The sequence below is a fragment of the Nannospalax galili genome, unplaced genomic scaffold, assembly GCF_000622305.1.
Source record: "Nannospalax galili isolate Female #2095 unplaced genomic scaffold, S.galili_v1.0 scaffold206, whole genome shotgun sequence".
NCBI lineage: Eukaryota > Metazoa > Chordata > Mammalia > Rodentia > Spalacidae > Nannospalax > Nannospalax galili.
This window is the reverse complement of record NW_008358101.1, coordinates 2,575,176-2,592,608: the sequence shown is the minus strand read 5'-3', so window position 1 is coordinate 2,592,608 and position 17,433 is coordinate 2,575,176.

Sequence of the window (17,433 nt, the reverse complement as noted above, 5' to 3'; positions counted from 1 at the left end):
TATGGTGGAAAGACGTGGCTAGAGCAGGAAGCCCATCAAGCACATCTTCAGGCAGGCACAGGAAGCAGACGGCAACCAGAAATCTGGGCAAGGCTTAAGAACTCTCAAAGCCTACCCACAGTAATGTGCTTAATCTATTACGGCTACAGCTCCTCAAACCTCCCAAAACAGTGCCACCACAATGCTTTGCTCAATAAAACAGCACAGTACAAAGACATAGTCAGTTCTCAAGATATTGTATAAATCTTAAATGATCAAAGAAAAATTTTATATTTTCTGTTTTAGCTGAACAAAAGTTACTTTAGAAAAATATTTCCAAAATGGAATATTTCACTAAGTGAGTGGTATATTCAGTGCTGTGCTATTCTCAATGACCAGGAAATGGAAACTTGGAACATTTATTCTTGAAAATGTATCCATGTAAGCAGCATCACTTGTCTGCACATCCAATGAGAAAAATTTAGAGTCCTACAGTAAATGAAGAATTTAATTCTGAAACAAATTTAAAGAAAAGGCATCTAAGGAATTCTCCCCATTAGTATATTATTTATGCCCATTCCTCTAGTTTACAGGAAAAAAATGTGCTCTTCAAAATACATATTGGCTTATTTCTGGGTCTAGGAAAGATAATCACGTGTATCTATAGAGAAATCCAGTTCATATAAAAAAAATTGTGGTGTGTAGAGTTGGCTCAGCAGTTCAAAGCATGGGCTGCTCTTGCAGAGGACCTGGGTTCAATTCTCAGCACCCACATGCTAGTTAACAACTGTAATGCTAGTTTCAGAGGATCACCCTGAAACCCTATTCTGACCTGCACAGTCATTGGGTGACATGGGTGCACTTATAGACACACAGGCAATACACTCATAAATATAACGTAAAAATAAATATTTAAAAAATAAAAAGGAAAGAACTTTCTATGAACCATAAATGCCTCAAACAGTTAAAGCAGTTATAGTAGAAATCAGAGTAGGAAATACGAGGTAATGACTGAGGATTTACCTCAAGTTCTTACTGGGAAAATGATTTAACTCAGGCTCAGTGGCAAGAAAAGGGATTTACAGAATGCAGCCTATACTCAGGACTATTGCTCATATGAAACCAGCTAATTTATTAAGGTTTGGACAGTTCGAAGCTATACCTACAAGATGAAGTAAAAGGAGAACTGGCTTTGAAAACAAATATGTAATACTTTTAGCAGGCATGAAAAGTAAGTTTGAAAAACACGGATGTTTCTCTTCACAGGTCTTCAAAGAAGGACAGAAATGAAGGAGAGAAGGGAATTAAATCTCCAAAAAGCAGAAATATGGGCAAGGGAAATAAAAACCTACCTGACATTGAACGTAGGTTTACCTTCAATGAAGAAAACTACCAATTCCGACAAAATCAATAAAATGAAGATTTTGTCACCAAAGAAATAACAAAGGTCAAGTGATTAAAAAAATATATAAGCTATGAGAATAACATCTGAATATGTAAATATAAACAAGAAGAAAGTCAGTTATTGAAGTAAAAGTAGTTAAGATAAACTAGAGAAAATTCATTAAGGAGAGCTTCAACACAAAATAAATAGGTGTTTCAGAAATAAAAATTATTAAAATAATACAGATATTATTCAAATAGATATTGTATAGAACGTCAAGAAAATAAGTTCATGTACTCTTTCTTCTTCTTTAATTTTTTTCCATGGGGCTTTTGGCTACTCTAACATTCCCCCTTCTGAAAAGGTGACCCTAAAATATTTTAAGGATTAGATAAAAACTCCCAAATATTTTCGATATTTTTAGCCTTTGGAACAGAGTAGGTTACTAAGAGGCTCAAGGACATTGTGCGTTTTTAACCAAGAAACTGGCTATTTTTCTTTGGGGTCTAACTAACTTCCTAACAAATTCCTACCTCCTATTCTTATCACCCCATCCTCTGAAGAGGTTACCCAAATTGCCAATAGGGAATCAGGATGCAGGCCACTCTGGCTTCTTCCAAGCCGAACAGGGACGCAGGGTGAGGCAATTAGAGTACCCCTTCAGTGGGTCTAGCTAAAAGACTCCCAAATTACATAACTTTTATCTCAAGGAGGAAAAGAAAGTCTTTGAATCATGAATAGGAGATGTGAAGGAGAAGGAAAGACAAGAATAATTAGCATTATAAGTTCTAGAAGGGAACTAGATAAAAGTCAGAACAGGGCAATTTTTGAATGTTCATATGAGAGTCTATTGTAATTTCGTGACAAGGGCTTCAAAAAGCATCCCTCTATTGGGTTCCTCTTCATTTTTCTTTTGTCTTCCAAGGCTGGACTCTAGAGTGATGGATTCAGGATTAGCTTTCAAGTATTTTGATAGCTGTTTGAGTAGTTAGAATGAGCATCAGTTCCCTTTCAAAAGCTTTGTGGTAACTCAGGGTTTACTGAGACCTTTGTTTGACCTGAGGGTATGCACACTGGAAAGCCTTTACCCAATATGAGTCATGCCTTCTCTTCCTAGCCTTCCCGAGATTGTATACTTTGGCCCTCCCACAATCCAGGAAGCCATATGTGATTAGGAGCAAATTACATACAGTTATCTGGGAAGAGTGACTGGATAATGCTGTGAGGTCCAATGACCCTGCTTGCCCCTCCTATAATGAATGAGCACAACCATCAACAATTGTTTAGTGATGTTTAGTGATCAAGCTAGCTGAGGTCATGAAGCTGGTAGTTATTTCATGCACAAAAGACTGCTGTATAACATCATCATATTAAAAGGACCTGGACATAAAAGCATTTGGTGCTAGGATACACATATGAGGGAGAACATATGTCGTTTGCTTTTCCGAGTCTATGTTATTTCACTTAGTATAACAGTTTCTAGATCCATCCATTTACCTGCAAATTTCATTATTTTGTCTTTTTTTACTGCTGAATAGAACTCCATTGTGTAAATATACCACATATTTGTTAAGCACTCATCAGTTGAGGGCCACTTAGGTTGCTTCTATCTCTTGGCTATTGTAAAAAGAACAGAAACAAACATAGTTGTACAAGTGTCTGTACAATAGGATGAGTCCTTTGGGTATATGCCAAGGGGTGGTATAACTGAGTCATATGGTAGGTTCATTTTTAGTTTTATAAGAGTTCTCCACAATGTTCTCCATAGAGGCTGCCCAAGTTTGCAATCCCACCTGCAGTGAATGAGCTTTCCCCTTTCTCCACATCCTCACCAGCATTTGCTATCATTTGTGCTCTTGATCCTAGCCAGTCTGATTGGGGTAAGGTGATACCGTAGGGTGGTTTTAATTTGCATTTCCCTAATTAGTAAGGATGTTGAACACTTTTTGAGATGTTTCTTAGCCATTTCTATTTCTTCATTTGAGAACTCTCTGTTTAGATCTTTAGCCCATCTTTTAAATGGGTCATTTGGTATCTTGATTCTTTGTTTTTGAGTTCTTTATATATTCAGATGTGTCATTGGTGAAGATTTTTTCCCATTCTTTGGGTTTTCTCTTCACTTTTTTTGTCATTTCTTTTGCTGTACAGAAGCTTTTTAGTTTAAAGATGTCCAGTGTATTGATTGCTTACCTTAATTCCTGAGCAACTTCTGTCTGATTTAGAAAATACTTTCCTACACCTATGTCTTGTAAGTTATTGCCAATATTTTCTTCTAATAGTTTCAAGGTTTCCAGTTTCACATTGAGGTCTTTGATCCACTCAGAGTTGACTTTTGTGCAAGGTGAAAGATAAGGATCTAGTTTAATTCTTCTACAGGTGGAGATCCAGTTTTGCCGGCACCATTTGTTGAAGATGCTGTCTATCCTCCATTGTGTTCTTGGCACCTTTGTCAAATATCAGGTGGCTGTAATTGTGTGTACTCAGGTTTGAATCTTCAATGATGTTCCACTGATCTATGTGTATATTTTTGTGCCACTACCATCCTGTTTAAGACTATATATAGCTCTGTAGTATACTTTGAGGTCTGGTATAGTCATCCCCCCAGCATTGCTCTTTGTGCTCAGGGTTGCTTTGGCTATCCGGGGTTTTTTGTGCTTCCATATGAATTTAAAGATGGGTTTTTCTAATTCCATGAAGTATGTCATGGCAATTTATTTGGGAACTGCATTTACCCCTGTATTACTTTTGGCAGGATGTTCATTTTCACAATAATAATTATTCCAATCCATGACAATGGAAGGTTCTTCCATCTCCTGGTGTTTCTTTAATTTTTCTTTAATGATTTAAAATTTTCATCAGATATATTCCAAGATATTTTTTTCAGCTATTATTGATGGGAACATTTCCATGTATTCTTTCTCCAATTGCTTTTTATTGGTACATAGAAAAGCTACTGATTTTTATAGATGGAGTTTATATCCTGCCACTATACTGAAAGTGTTGATCAGTTCTAGAACTTTTCTGGTGGAACTTTTAGGATCTCTTAGGTAAAGTATCATATCACCTGCAACAACTGACTGTTTGACCACTTCTTTCCCAATTAATACTCCTTTAATTTCCTTCTGTTGTCTTATTGCTCTAGCAAGAGTTTCAAACACTATGTTGAAAAGGAGTGGAGATATGGGGCCTCTTTGTCTGGTTCCTGATTTTAATGGGAATGCTTCCAGTTTTTCTCCATTTAGAATGATGTTGGCTATGGGTTTGTTGTATATAGTTTTAATTATGTTGAGGTATGTTCCCTCCAGTCCAGTTCCCTCTAAGACTTTGAACATAAATGCATGCTGAATTTTGTCAAAAGCCTTTTCTGCACCTATTGAGATGACAATATGTTTTTTGTCTTTGAGACCACTTATATGATTAATGATGTTTAATGACTTATGTATATTGAACTATCCCTCTATCTCTGGGATAAAGCTTACTTGATCATATTGAATGATCTTTTTTATGTGTGTCCATATGCAGTTTACAAGTTTAAAATAGATAAATTATAACTTAGAAAGACACTCAAAGGCAAATAAACATAACTAAACGCAGGTGTTAAATATATTCTAAACAGGAGAGCAAACAACATTAAACCTACTAGAATGAAAATAGTTTATAAATAGTAACAAAAATGTTTCTCATATTTCAAAATAATTTATAAATTACAATAAAACATTAGCTCATATAATTAGATAAAACAAAATGTATGTCACTAAACATCTAGATAATACCTACAATTTGCATTCTAATTTATGTTCTTCGGAGGGATTGTTGAAAACACCTCTCAGCAAAAGAACAAATGATTCAGTGACACAGTGAACTAATAGTAAAATAAAATGTGAGCTAATCAAAGTTAGCTAGTAATAAGCAATGTAGAGAAAAGTACCAAAAGTTAAATTTATGATACTACATGAAAATAAAAAATACGATCAACACATATATTTTGGAGGAAATTAAGATGTGAAGACTTGCTTGACAAAAAGGTCAGATAAAGTAGAACAAGAAAATGCTAAAGTTAAAACATTAATTTCAAATTTGTAGATCTCTCAAGACAGGTAGCCTAGCATCTCCAGTGAATAAACTGTTGCTGTGATAAAACACCATGACCTTTGTAACTTATGTAAGAAGGTTTTTATTTGGCTTATGGTTCCAGAGTGCTAAGGTTTCATTATGGTTAGGCATGACAGAAGGTAACATAGAAGGAAGCTGAGAACTCACATCTTCAGACATAGGAAGCAGAGAAATAAACTGGAAAAACAGACCCCACTGACAAGCTCCCCACAGCATGGCCATACCTCCTAAATGTTTTACAACCCTCCCCCACGTTCAAATACTTGAAACCTATGGGGAGACAAGTTCATTCCAGCCACTACAGTTGAGCAACAGCTATCAGAAAAGGTGGGTGACTCTCAAATTGCACAGTAAAACAGAGAAAATTTCAAAACAGAAGAGAACACCCAGAGTCTCTCTTGGAGGCACTGGCTCAGCTTTGGGAGCTCCCTCTTCCCAGGCAGAGGGAGTGCCAACAGCAGATGGTGGGAGCCAAGGTTAAGACAGAGAGATGCAGAAAATCCACAACGTATTTTCAGTAATAGACATTTTAAAGACATAACAGGTGTTTTAAATAGAAAGAAAAGAAGCAGATGCCAGACAAAAGATACCAGACTGCAGCACTGGTAGAGAGAGAAGAGATGCGAGTAAAAGCTCTTCTCAGAATTTGACACTCAGTAGTGACTTCACTTTTTAGAAAACCTTGCCCTGAGTGAGTGGCTTGATAATCGAAAAAATGGTCAAAGGACTCTCCACTGAAATCTCTCCTCAAAATACCTCTAGATTTTCAGGAAAATATTTTTACTAGTACAGCACAGTAGTCAGTGATATAGAAACCTGGTTGGAAACATAGTCTGAAAGAAAATATACTTAGGTTCCAAGAAGCCCAACAGACATCTGTAGAAATATACAGTGGTAGATCTAACATCTGCAGTCATACTCACATGGATGAGACAAGCATTTCTGTTCCAATTCCAAGTGACCAAAGGAAGGGTTGGATGACATCCACAACTAGTCTCCTAAAGGATTACCCAAAGTTATGACCAGCCTCTGGGACTCAATCTGAGAAGGACTGTCCAATGGCTAGAATAGCATCTGTAATCACCTCTCCCAAAGGTCATCCCAGGGAGAACATTATGCTGTAGAAGGACCACAAAAGGTATGAACAGCATCCAAGAGCCACATATCTAGTAGCCCAGGAATGACTGTCCAGAGAGTCAAGACTGAAGCAATTAAGCAGGCCTGACTGCATACTCTATGTATCTATCCCAACTCTTCTCTTGACTTTTATTCCTCCTTGATTTGATACCTAATGTCATTTTAGCAGGCAGTGGATATAATTATATTAGGTGAATTTCTCCCATATGTGGTTCATAGACCTTAGATTCATACATAAAATCTTGTCTATACATAAAACATGAAAGTTGAAACAAATTGTCAGAAAATAATTTTTAAGTTTTTGTTATTGAGTGTTTAAGAATTTTATACATTTTGATCATATTTAGAGTCCCTCCTCCCCAATCTGCATCCCCTTAATTATCCCCTGCCCAATATTCTGTACTCTATTGCACTCACATATATACGTATGCATTATATGTGTGTGCGTTTTGTGTGTATACATTATTAATATGCATTATAAAGGCCTATCTAGTCATGTTTGTGCCCCTATCCCACTGTTGTCTGTCCACTGTATCCTTTTGGTGTATGACCATGCCCTGGAGTCTCGTTAACCATCCTAAGTCACATCCTTAAAGAAGCTTTACTCTTCCCCTCTCAGAAGCTGTTGGTTGCCAGTAGTACCTTTGCTAAACATTTGCAGGTTCTTATGCACTACTTCTGACTTATTATACACATAGGTTAATGCATCTCTCAGCTCTCACCAGAGATGCTTCCTGATGCAGCAAATAGTGCTTAACACAGAGACATACAACTTGTCAATATGCAGAGAGGGTGTCAAATGGACACCAGTCTGAGATGGTACATGTAACAATTTTCAGGAGAGCTAGGCCTGCGTAGTGAGACTCTTGTGAAAAAACAAACAGAAAATTTTCATAGAAAAAAAATACATATGTGTATATTTTAGTGTAAATGGAAAAATAACAAAGCAATACAAAGTAACATTTGAATATATAACAATTTGGAAATACTAATTTATTATAAATTAGAAATTATTCTATCTTAGGTGTAATAAATTTGTCAATTGTTGTGGTTTGAATGAGAAATGTTTCCAATAGGTGCATGCTTTTGGAAATTTGCCACTCAGTTATTTGTGAAGATTGTAGAATTTTTAAACATTGATGGAAGATGTCACTGGGGGTGGACATTGAATTTTAGAGTCTTGCTCCACTTCCTGTCATGGGTTACTTATGATCAGGCAGTACATGGAAGAAACTGGAATAAATTATATATATTTTTTATTAAATAAATAATTTATTGAGAATTTCATACATGCATATGAGGTGTTTAGATCAAATCCATGTCCACTCCTTTCCCTCCAACTCCTCCCATATCTCCCCATTACTTTTTTTCTCATAACATCATGTACTCTTTCTTCTTCTTTGATTTGTTTGTTTATTGGGCTTTTGGCCACTCTAACATTCGCCCTTCTGAAGAGGTAACCCTAAAATCATTTTAGAATTAGATAGAAGCTCCCCCAAATTTTCAAAATTTAAGAGGGCCAAGGCCATTTGGAGTTTTAGCCAAGAAACTGGCTACTTTTCTTTGGGGTCTTTTCACTGTAACGCCTAGCCAATTCCTACATCCTATTCTTATCACACTATGCTCTGAAGATGTTACACAAATGTCAATAGGGAATCAGGATGCAGACCACTCTGGCTTCTTCTGTTCTGAACAGGGACACAGGGTGAGGCAATTGGAGTACCTGTTCAGTGGGTCTATCAAAAAGACTCCAAAATTGCATAACTCTTATCTCAAGGAGGAAAAGAAAGTCTTTGAATCATGAAAAGGAGATGTGAAGGAGAAGGAAAGGCAAAAATAATTAGCATTGCAAGTTCTAGACAGGGAACTAGAAAAAAGTCAGAATAGGACAATTTTCAAATGCTTATATGAGAGTCTATCAGAATTTCTTGACAAGGGCTTCCAAAAGCATCCCTCTATTGGGATCCTCTTCATTTTTCTTTCATCTTCCAAGCCCGGATTCTAGAGTGTTGGATTCAGGATGTGCTTTCAGGTATTTAGGAGGGTGTTGGAGAGGTTAGAATCAGTGTCAGTTCCCTCTCAAAAGCTTCTAGATAGGGGGAGAAAACAAATTTGTCCATCATTTTAGAATATTTGCTGGTTGTCTCCCTTAGCTACAGGTGGGCACTACAGTACTGAAGACCAAGATTTGAAGTCTTACATCTGAGCAGCACTTTCTGGTCAGGAACAAAATCATCAATGAGAAATAATTGTCTAAATAACTTTTATATCGACTTAAGCCTAATGCCTGGAAGTATAATACCTTGAACTCTTAAAGGCATATACGGATGACTTTATTCTTTGCTTATACTTTCTTTTTTTGGTGTTTAAGGCCAAACTAAATCAATTTATTGTCCCAAATAAGTTTATTTTTGTACTTAAGGTCATTGGAGGCTCTGTTCCTCAGGGGTCACATGGACTTGGGAGGAACCCCTGGCTCCTTTCTTTTACCAGTTCCATCTATGTGAAGATAAGTCAAAGGTCCTATTCAACCATGTCTGGCTTCACTTGGAAGCATGAATGAGATGTTTCCTCTGAGTTGACCATCCTCTTTGTCACTGGACACTGGACACTGGTTCAAGTCTATGCCATGGTGTTTCCTTGTCCTCCCTGAACAAGAATACAAGTGACTCACCACAGTTACAGAACATTTTGAGAAATGTTCCATAGTCCCTTAGAACTTAGTTAACCATGGAGGGCAAGGGGCAAAAATGGATTTTTTAAGTCCCTCTGACCACATTAATATAGGCATCAAATTATGGCTATTAAATATCCTATAATTTTAGTTCCACTAGTCTGGTACTTTTAATTAGCATGTGCTATGTAGATAAGGCTTGGGTTAAAAAAAAAACAAATATTCTCAGATAAAGTTTGACTATATATATATTTCATTTCTTAAACTGGTTGACTAAACTATGACCATAGACATTTTAAGATTATATGTATATTATTTTTGTCTCCTCCTTTATATATCACAACAAACCTAAACAGACCTTCACCTCTTGCTTAGGCTTTCCATTTTTTCTGTCTATTTTGGAAAATATCTCCATTCACATATCCTTTTAACATCTTTCACATTCTCATTTTCTTTTTTTAAATAATCAGGAGACATAATAGTATAAATTTTTTTCCATCTGTTGTGAGACTTCTTTTCCTGGGGATACTAAGCAAAGCTTAGTCCCTTTCAAGGTTTTAGTGTCAAGCCAATGTTTGATTAAAGTTTTACTGGGTAACCAATGAATTTATTGAGCTTACTTACTGAGATAACTTAGGGGTTGCTGAGGTATATGTATGACCTGAGTTTATGCACACTGGAAAGCCTTTATCCAGCATGGGTCATGCCTTCTCTTTCTAGCCTTCCCCAGATTGTATACTTTAGCCCTCCCCAAATCCAAGAGGCCCTGTGTGATTAGGGTCAAATTACACACAGTTGTCTGGGAAGAATGGCTGGATAATGCTGTGAGGGTCCCATGACCCTGCTTGGTCCCCCTTTAGTGAATGAGTACCACCATCAACAAGCCCAACTGTGACGATGTTTAGCAATCAGGCTCTGCTGAAATAGTGATTACGGTAATTATTTCATGCAGAAGGTACTGCTGTATAGCATTGTCTAACTAAAAGAACCTGGAATTTAAAATAATTGTGTTCTAGGATTCACATATGAGGGAGAACATATGACATTTCTTTTTCTGAGTCTATGTTACTTCAATTAGTACAATAGTTTCTAGATCCATTCATATACCTGCAAATTCCATTATTTCGTCTTTCTTTACTGCTGAACAGAAATCCACTGTGTAAATACACCACTTTTTTGAAAACCACTCATCAGTTGAGGGCTACTTAGCTTGCTTCTATCTCTTAGATTTTGTGAAAAGAGCAGCAACACACATGGCTATACAAGTGTCTCTATAATAGGATGAGTTCTTTGGGTATATGCCAAGGATTGGTATAACTGTGTCATATGATAGGTTCATTTTTAGCATTTTAAGAGTTCTTCACACTGTTTTCCATAAATTTTGCACTAGTTTGCAATCCCACCAACAGTGAATGATTGTTCTCCTTTTTCCACATCCTCACCAGCATTTGGTATCATTTGTTCTCTTGATCTTAGCCAGTCTGATTGGGGTAAGGTGATACCTTAGGATAGTTTTAATTTGCATTTCCCTAATTAGTAAGGATGTTGAAAACTTTTTGAGATATTTCCTAGCCATCTTTATTTCTTCATTTGAGAACTCTGTTTAGATCTTGGATTCTCGATTCTTTATTTTTGACTTTATTATATTTTGGATGTTAAATCCCTGTCAGATATGTCACTGGTGAATATTTTTTTCCCATTCTGTGGGTTTTCTCTTCATTTTTTTGCCTGTTTCTTTTGTTGTACAGAAGCTTTTTAGTTTAATGAGATCCCACTTGTTGATTACTGACCTTAATTCCTGAACAACTGCTGTCCAATTTAGAAAATCCTTTCCTACTCCTGTATCTTCTAAGTTACTACCAGTATTTTCTTCTAATAGTTTCCAGGTTTCCACTTTTACACTGAGGCCTTTGACCCACTTGGAGGTGACTTTTGTGCAAAGTGAAAGATAATGATTTAGTTTCATTCTTCTACAGGTGGAGATCCAATTTTGCCAGCACCATTCGTTGAAGATGCTGTCTTTCCTCCATTGTGTGTTCTTGATACCTTTGTCAAATATCAGTTGGCTGAAAATGCATTTACTCTGTGTTTGATCTTCAGTGATGTTCCACTGAACTATGTGTCTATTTTTGTGCCAGTACCATGCTTTTTTGAAGACTGTACCTCTGTAGTATACTTTGAGGTCTGGTATAGTCATCCCCCCAGCATTACTCTTTGTACTCAGGGTTGCTTTGGCTATCCAGGGTTTTTGTGCTTCCATATGAATTTAAGGATTTTTTTTTAATTCTGTGAATTATGTCATGGGGATATTGACTGGAATTGTATTGAATGTATATATTCCTTTTGGTAGGATGGTCATTTTAAAAATATTAATTCTTCCAATCCTTCCATCTCCTGGTATCTTCCTCAGTCTCTTTCTTTAATTATTTATGATTTTCATTGTAGAGATCTTTGGTGTCTTTGGTCAGATTTATTCTAGGATACTTTATTTTTTGCACCTATTGTGAATGGGAGAATTTCCCTGTATTCTTTCTCCGGTTACTTGTTATTGAATTATAGAAAGGCTGCTGATTTTTGGAGATTGATTTTATAATGTGCCACTATACTAAGAGTGTTGATCAGTTCTAGGACTTTTCTGGTGGAACTTTTGGGATCTCTTGGGTATAGTATCATATCATCTGCAAAAAGTGATTTTTTGACCTGTTCTTTTCCAATTAGTAATCCTTTAATTTCCTTTTCCTGTCTTATTGCTCTAGCAAGAGTTTCATGCACTATGTTGAAAAGGAGTGAGGATAGTGGACATCCTTGTCTGGTTCCTGATTTTAATGGGAATGCTTCCAGTTTTTTTTTTTTTTTTCCATTTAGAATGATATCAGCTGTGGGTTTAATTATGTAGAGGTATGGTCCCTCCAGTCCAATTCCCTCTAGGTCTTTGAACATAAATGCATGCTAAATTTTGTCGAAACCCTTTTCTGCATCTATTGAGATGACAATGGGGTTTTTGTCTTTGAGTCCATTTATATGATTAATGACATTTACTGACTTGAGTATACTGAACCAGCCCTGCATTTCTGAGATAAAGCGTACTTGATCACAGTGAATGATCTTTTTGATGTGTGTCTGTGTGCGGTTTGCAAGTATTCTGTTGAGAATTTTTTTATCTATGTTCTTTTTTGGTTGTATCTTTACCAGCTTGGGTATTAGAGTAATGCTGGCTTCATAGAAGGAATTTGGGAGTTCTCCCTTTGTTTTTATAATTTTGAATAGTTTGAGTAGTATTGATTGGAGGACTTCTTTAAATGTCTGGTAGAATTCTGCTATAAATCCATCTGGGTGTGGGTTTTTTTTTTAAGTTGGGAGGCTTTGTATTACTGTTTCAATTTCCTCCTATGTTATGGGTTTGTTTAAACTGTTGATCTCGTCTTGGTTTAACTTGGTGGTTCCCATGATTTTAGATATCCATTCATTCTTTTAGATTTTCAAATTTGATAATGTATAGGTTTTTTAAAATATTCCCTTATAATGCTCTAGATCTTTGGGGTGTCTGTTGTGATGTTTCCCCTTTCATCTCTGATTTTGTTGATTTGGACTGCTCTTTCTTTCTCATGATTAACTGGGCTTAGGGTCTGTCTATCTTGTTTAGCTTTTCAAAGACCAGCTCTTCGATTCATTGATTCCTTGTATTGTTTTCTTTGTAACTATTTCATTAATTACTGCTCTAATTTTTATTATTTCTTCTCTTCTGCTGGGTGAGATAACTCAGCACCAGAGAGAAAAGCATAGGATATTCTCTCATATGGTATATTAGTTATCTCTTTGTTGTTTTGATAGAAGCATTGACCAAGAGAATTTAGAAAAGGAAGACTTTATTTGAACTTAAGGTTCCAAGGGAATTAGAGTCTATCATGGCAAGGAACATGGTGGCAGAGATGGCTGGAAAAGAAAGATGAGAGCTCACATCTTGAAGCAGGCAAAGGAAGCAGAGAGTCACTGGAGATTTGGCAAGGCTTAAGAACTTTCTAAGCCTTCCCCCAGTGTTTGCTTCCTCTAACATAGCCATACCTTCTAAGACCTACCAAAACAAACCACTAACAGGGGCCAAAATGTGTGAATATGTTTTGTCCCCTATGAGGGACATTCTCATTTGAGCCACCACATCCCACACCCTGACTCTCTTATTCCCAGGACCATAAAAAGTACATTTAGTCTATCCTTAAAAGTTACATAGTCTTTACTAGTCTCTTTACTTCTCTATTACTATGATAGAAACACCATGAACAAGGGAACTTAAAAAGAAGAGTTTATTTTGCTTACAGAGTCAAAGGAGCAAGTGTCCATCATGGGGTAATGCATGGTGGCAGAGGTGATTGCAATAGGAGAAGAAACTAAGCTCTAATATCTTCAAGGAAGCATGGTGTTCTAGTCTGTTCCTTCATTGCTGTGACAAAATACTTTGACCAATACCAATTTGAGGAAGACTAACAGTTTATTTTTCTTACATGTCCTGGGTCACAGTTCATCAGGGAACCCAAGGAAGGAACTAAGGGAAGGAATCTAGAGGCAGGAGTTGGCACACAGACTAAAGAAGAACACTGCTCACTGGCTTGCTCCCCTGGCCCATGCTCAGGCTGCTTTCTTATACAATATAGAACAAACTTTCCAGGGGTGGTACCACCCAGAGTGGCCTGGGCCCTCCCACATCGCTCAAAAATCAAGAAAATATCCCACGAACAGGCCACAGGCCAGCCTGTTCAATGGAGGAAATTCCCCAATTGAGGCTCATTCAACCCAGGTGTGTCAAGTTGCCAAATAATCTACCCAGCATAATTGAGCCCTTGTCAACTTGACACACAAAAACATCACTATTAAACCACAACCTTTCCATTTTTTTTGTCCCCAAGATATGATATTAACAATATCACTCCATAAGACAGTACAATCTTAAAAGTTCCACAGTCCTTTAAACATCCAAGTACTTAAAATCCATAGTCTCTTAAAAGATTCTTAACTGAGGGCTCCTGTAAACACTGTCTTTTTTCAAAAAGGAAGAATTGGGCACACCTAAGCAAAACCTAAGTCCAAGGAAGCAGCTCAAGGCCGGACATCTTGGATTCACTCACCATCTTCTGTGCTCCAAGGGGTTTTGGCAACTCTACTTCTCTGGCTTTGCCATCCACAGCACACACAGCTCATCTCACAGACTCAGGCCAGCTCCATTCCACACCTGCTGCACCCCATGGTAGTCCTCCTGTGGTCCTGGAATCTCCAGCAAGCTGGGGTCTCCAATGAAACATGTTGTACCTTCACCAATGGCCCCTTCTGGCCTCTCTGGGTGCCAAGCCTCAGCTGCTCTCTGTGCCTTTTTCACACTTTCAATACCAGAATCATACAGGAGATTCTTACACATTAATAAATCCTTTTTTCAGCTTAAGATAGAGTCTTGGGTGCCCTCTGGTCCATAGCTTCTTTGTGCTGATCTTGAGGAAGCATTTCCCAGAATATTTTGCCAGAATGATGCTGGTCTCTTGTTACTTACAGCTGATTTTTCAGCCCCAGCAAAGCAGCATCAATTGTCCCAGTAAAATAAAAGTTTCACAACAGTGGTTCTGCTCTCTTCATAATCACAGCTGATTCTGTAGCCCCAGATGACCAGAACACACAGATTCTCAATTTAGGATATCATATAAACAGCCCTGACATTCTCTGCTTCCCTTTGAAGTGTCACAAGCCAGGCCTCCATTGTCCACAACTCTTTCAACATAACTATTCCAAACTCCACAGCAACGAATTCTAAGCACTCAATGGCTTTTCCAGCCATAAATTTCCAAAAGCTTCCACAATTCTCCCTAAAACACCAAGGTTTGGTATGTCACAGCAATATCTCACAATCTTCTTTCCATTTTTCTCTCTAATTTCTCCATTGCTGTAACAAATACTATGACCAATATCAATTTCTAAAGGAGAGAGTTTATTTGGATTACATGTCCTGGGCCACATTTCATCAGGGAGCCCAAATTATGAACTCAGCTCAGTAACCTGGAGGCAGGAACTGGAACACAGGCCATGGAAGAACACTGGTTACTGGCTGGCTTCCATTGCCCATGCCTAACCTGTTTTCTTACACAATAAAAAACAACCTGCCCAGGGATGGCACCACACACAGTGAACTGAGCCCTCCCACATCACTAAAAAATCAAGAAAATACCCCAGAGATGTGGCAACAGGCTAGTCCAATGAAGGCAATTCTCCAACTGAGGCTCCCTCAACCCAGATGTGTCAAGTTGACAACTAGAACTATTCAGCAGAAATAGGCTCCTAGCTTTAAATATGTTTGTGTGTATTTGACTTGGAGCAATAGTGGAGGACGGGAAAGGGAACATCAGGGATGTATGCATTAATGGAGGGGCATAGTAGATTATAGATAAAGTGAAAGTAAAATAGGTGGAATATTGGAAGTAGAAAGAATTGAGCAGGAATGGGCTTGGGGTGATGGGGAAATCAGGGCATAGGAAAGAAGGGATAATCAAAAGGGAAAGAACATGAAAAGCCATAAAGAAACCTATCTTGCCACCCAACTAAAATATAATTTGAAGGGATAGTAGAACACTTGTGATATAAAAGGAGTGAATACTGCAAGTCAAACATGTAAGTATGGTTGGGGCCTTGGAGTTAGGGGAGAAGAGGTGATAGGGAGAGGGTTAACAATAAATAAGGATATACTAAATGTCTTATGGAAAGCCAATGTTTAATATGCTAATTTCAACATGTGATTAAAAATGGGAGTTTAAACAGAGATAACCTGCAAGGGTGGATAATCCTTTTCCCAGGAGATATGGGTTATTAAACAAAAATTTCAGTTCCAGACATAAGATACTGCCCTTTAAGTTATTGGTCACAGAGGCCCAAGAGGCCCCACAATAATACAGGCTACTGGACTGCTCTTGTTTCCCACTCTAAGTAAGTGCCAAGACCTTATAGCTAAGAGCAGAACATTTGGCTCCAGGACATAGAGAAATAAATTTTAAAGTGATGAGACCCCTCCCTAATGTGTAGCTTTCATACAATACATGCTACAATACTGACCTGCCAGGCAAGGTGTGCAACTAATGCAATAGTGGCATAGCAATTAGGGGTTATCCAACACATTCAGACTGGATGTGCTGCCTGCTGCACAATTGGAATTCTTAGTACTGAAACATTGTAAAAGACTCATGGCTGGGGAGATAATAAGCCTAAAATGTAATCTACAATTATTATTTTCATGAGTGATCATGTTGTCAAACTGCCTTCTTCAAACCTAGTCAGAGAAGCTTCTTTTTTGCAGTGTGTAGTAACTGATACAGAGATATATAACAGATCAAAGTACTGAGAGCAAGTGACTGTGAGTGTGCAGCTCTAAATGGGACACCTTTATTAATCCTCATTCTATAATCTCAGGGAAAATTGTGGATACAGATATAAAAAGAATATATAAAACAGCAAATGGAGTCTAGAAAAGCTATTTACTGAACATGATATAACAAGTCTATTCACGAACTCACAGCCACTGTGGTTTCCTGAACAAGATCAAGCCATTCAAAATTCACCAGAAATAGTGAGGTTCTCTCAAATCTCCCCCAAACACCTCTGCACTATGAGGAACTACCAACAGTTAATAATTGAAAGAGGAGAGACATTATTATGTAGCATGTGACCCGTAGTAGGTAATCTCTACTACAATGCTTGGCCCCCACACCCATGCACATATGTAGAACATTAATTAAACTCACTGGGTTAGTAAAAATGTGGTCATGAATTTGGGAGAGATGTGTTGGGCAAGATCCAGTGAGAGTTGGAGGAGGAAATGGAATGGATAGGATCACATTACATTGTGCAGATGTATGAAATTTTTATAGAATAAATTTTAGAAGAATAAATTAAAATTTCCAGTGTAATTTAAACTTCTTGTCACATTTAATCTCAAAAGATATGACATAGCAGATATTGATTCTTGGTTCAAATTATCCTTCAGATAGATGAATTTTAAAAGAAACTTATTAAGTCAGAATAGAATCCTTTTCTTAGAGAGAAAAGGGAATCATATTCACTCCAAAATAAAGGAAAAACAAAGTGTAGACAATACTTTTAACCAAATGTATAGATTTAC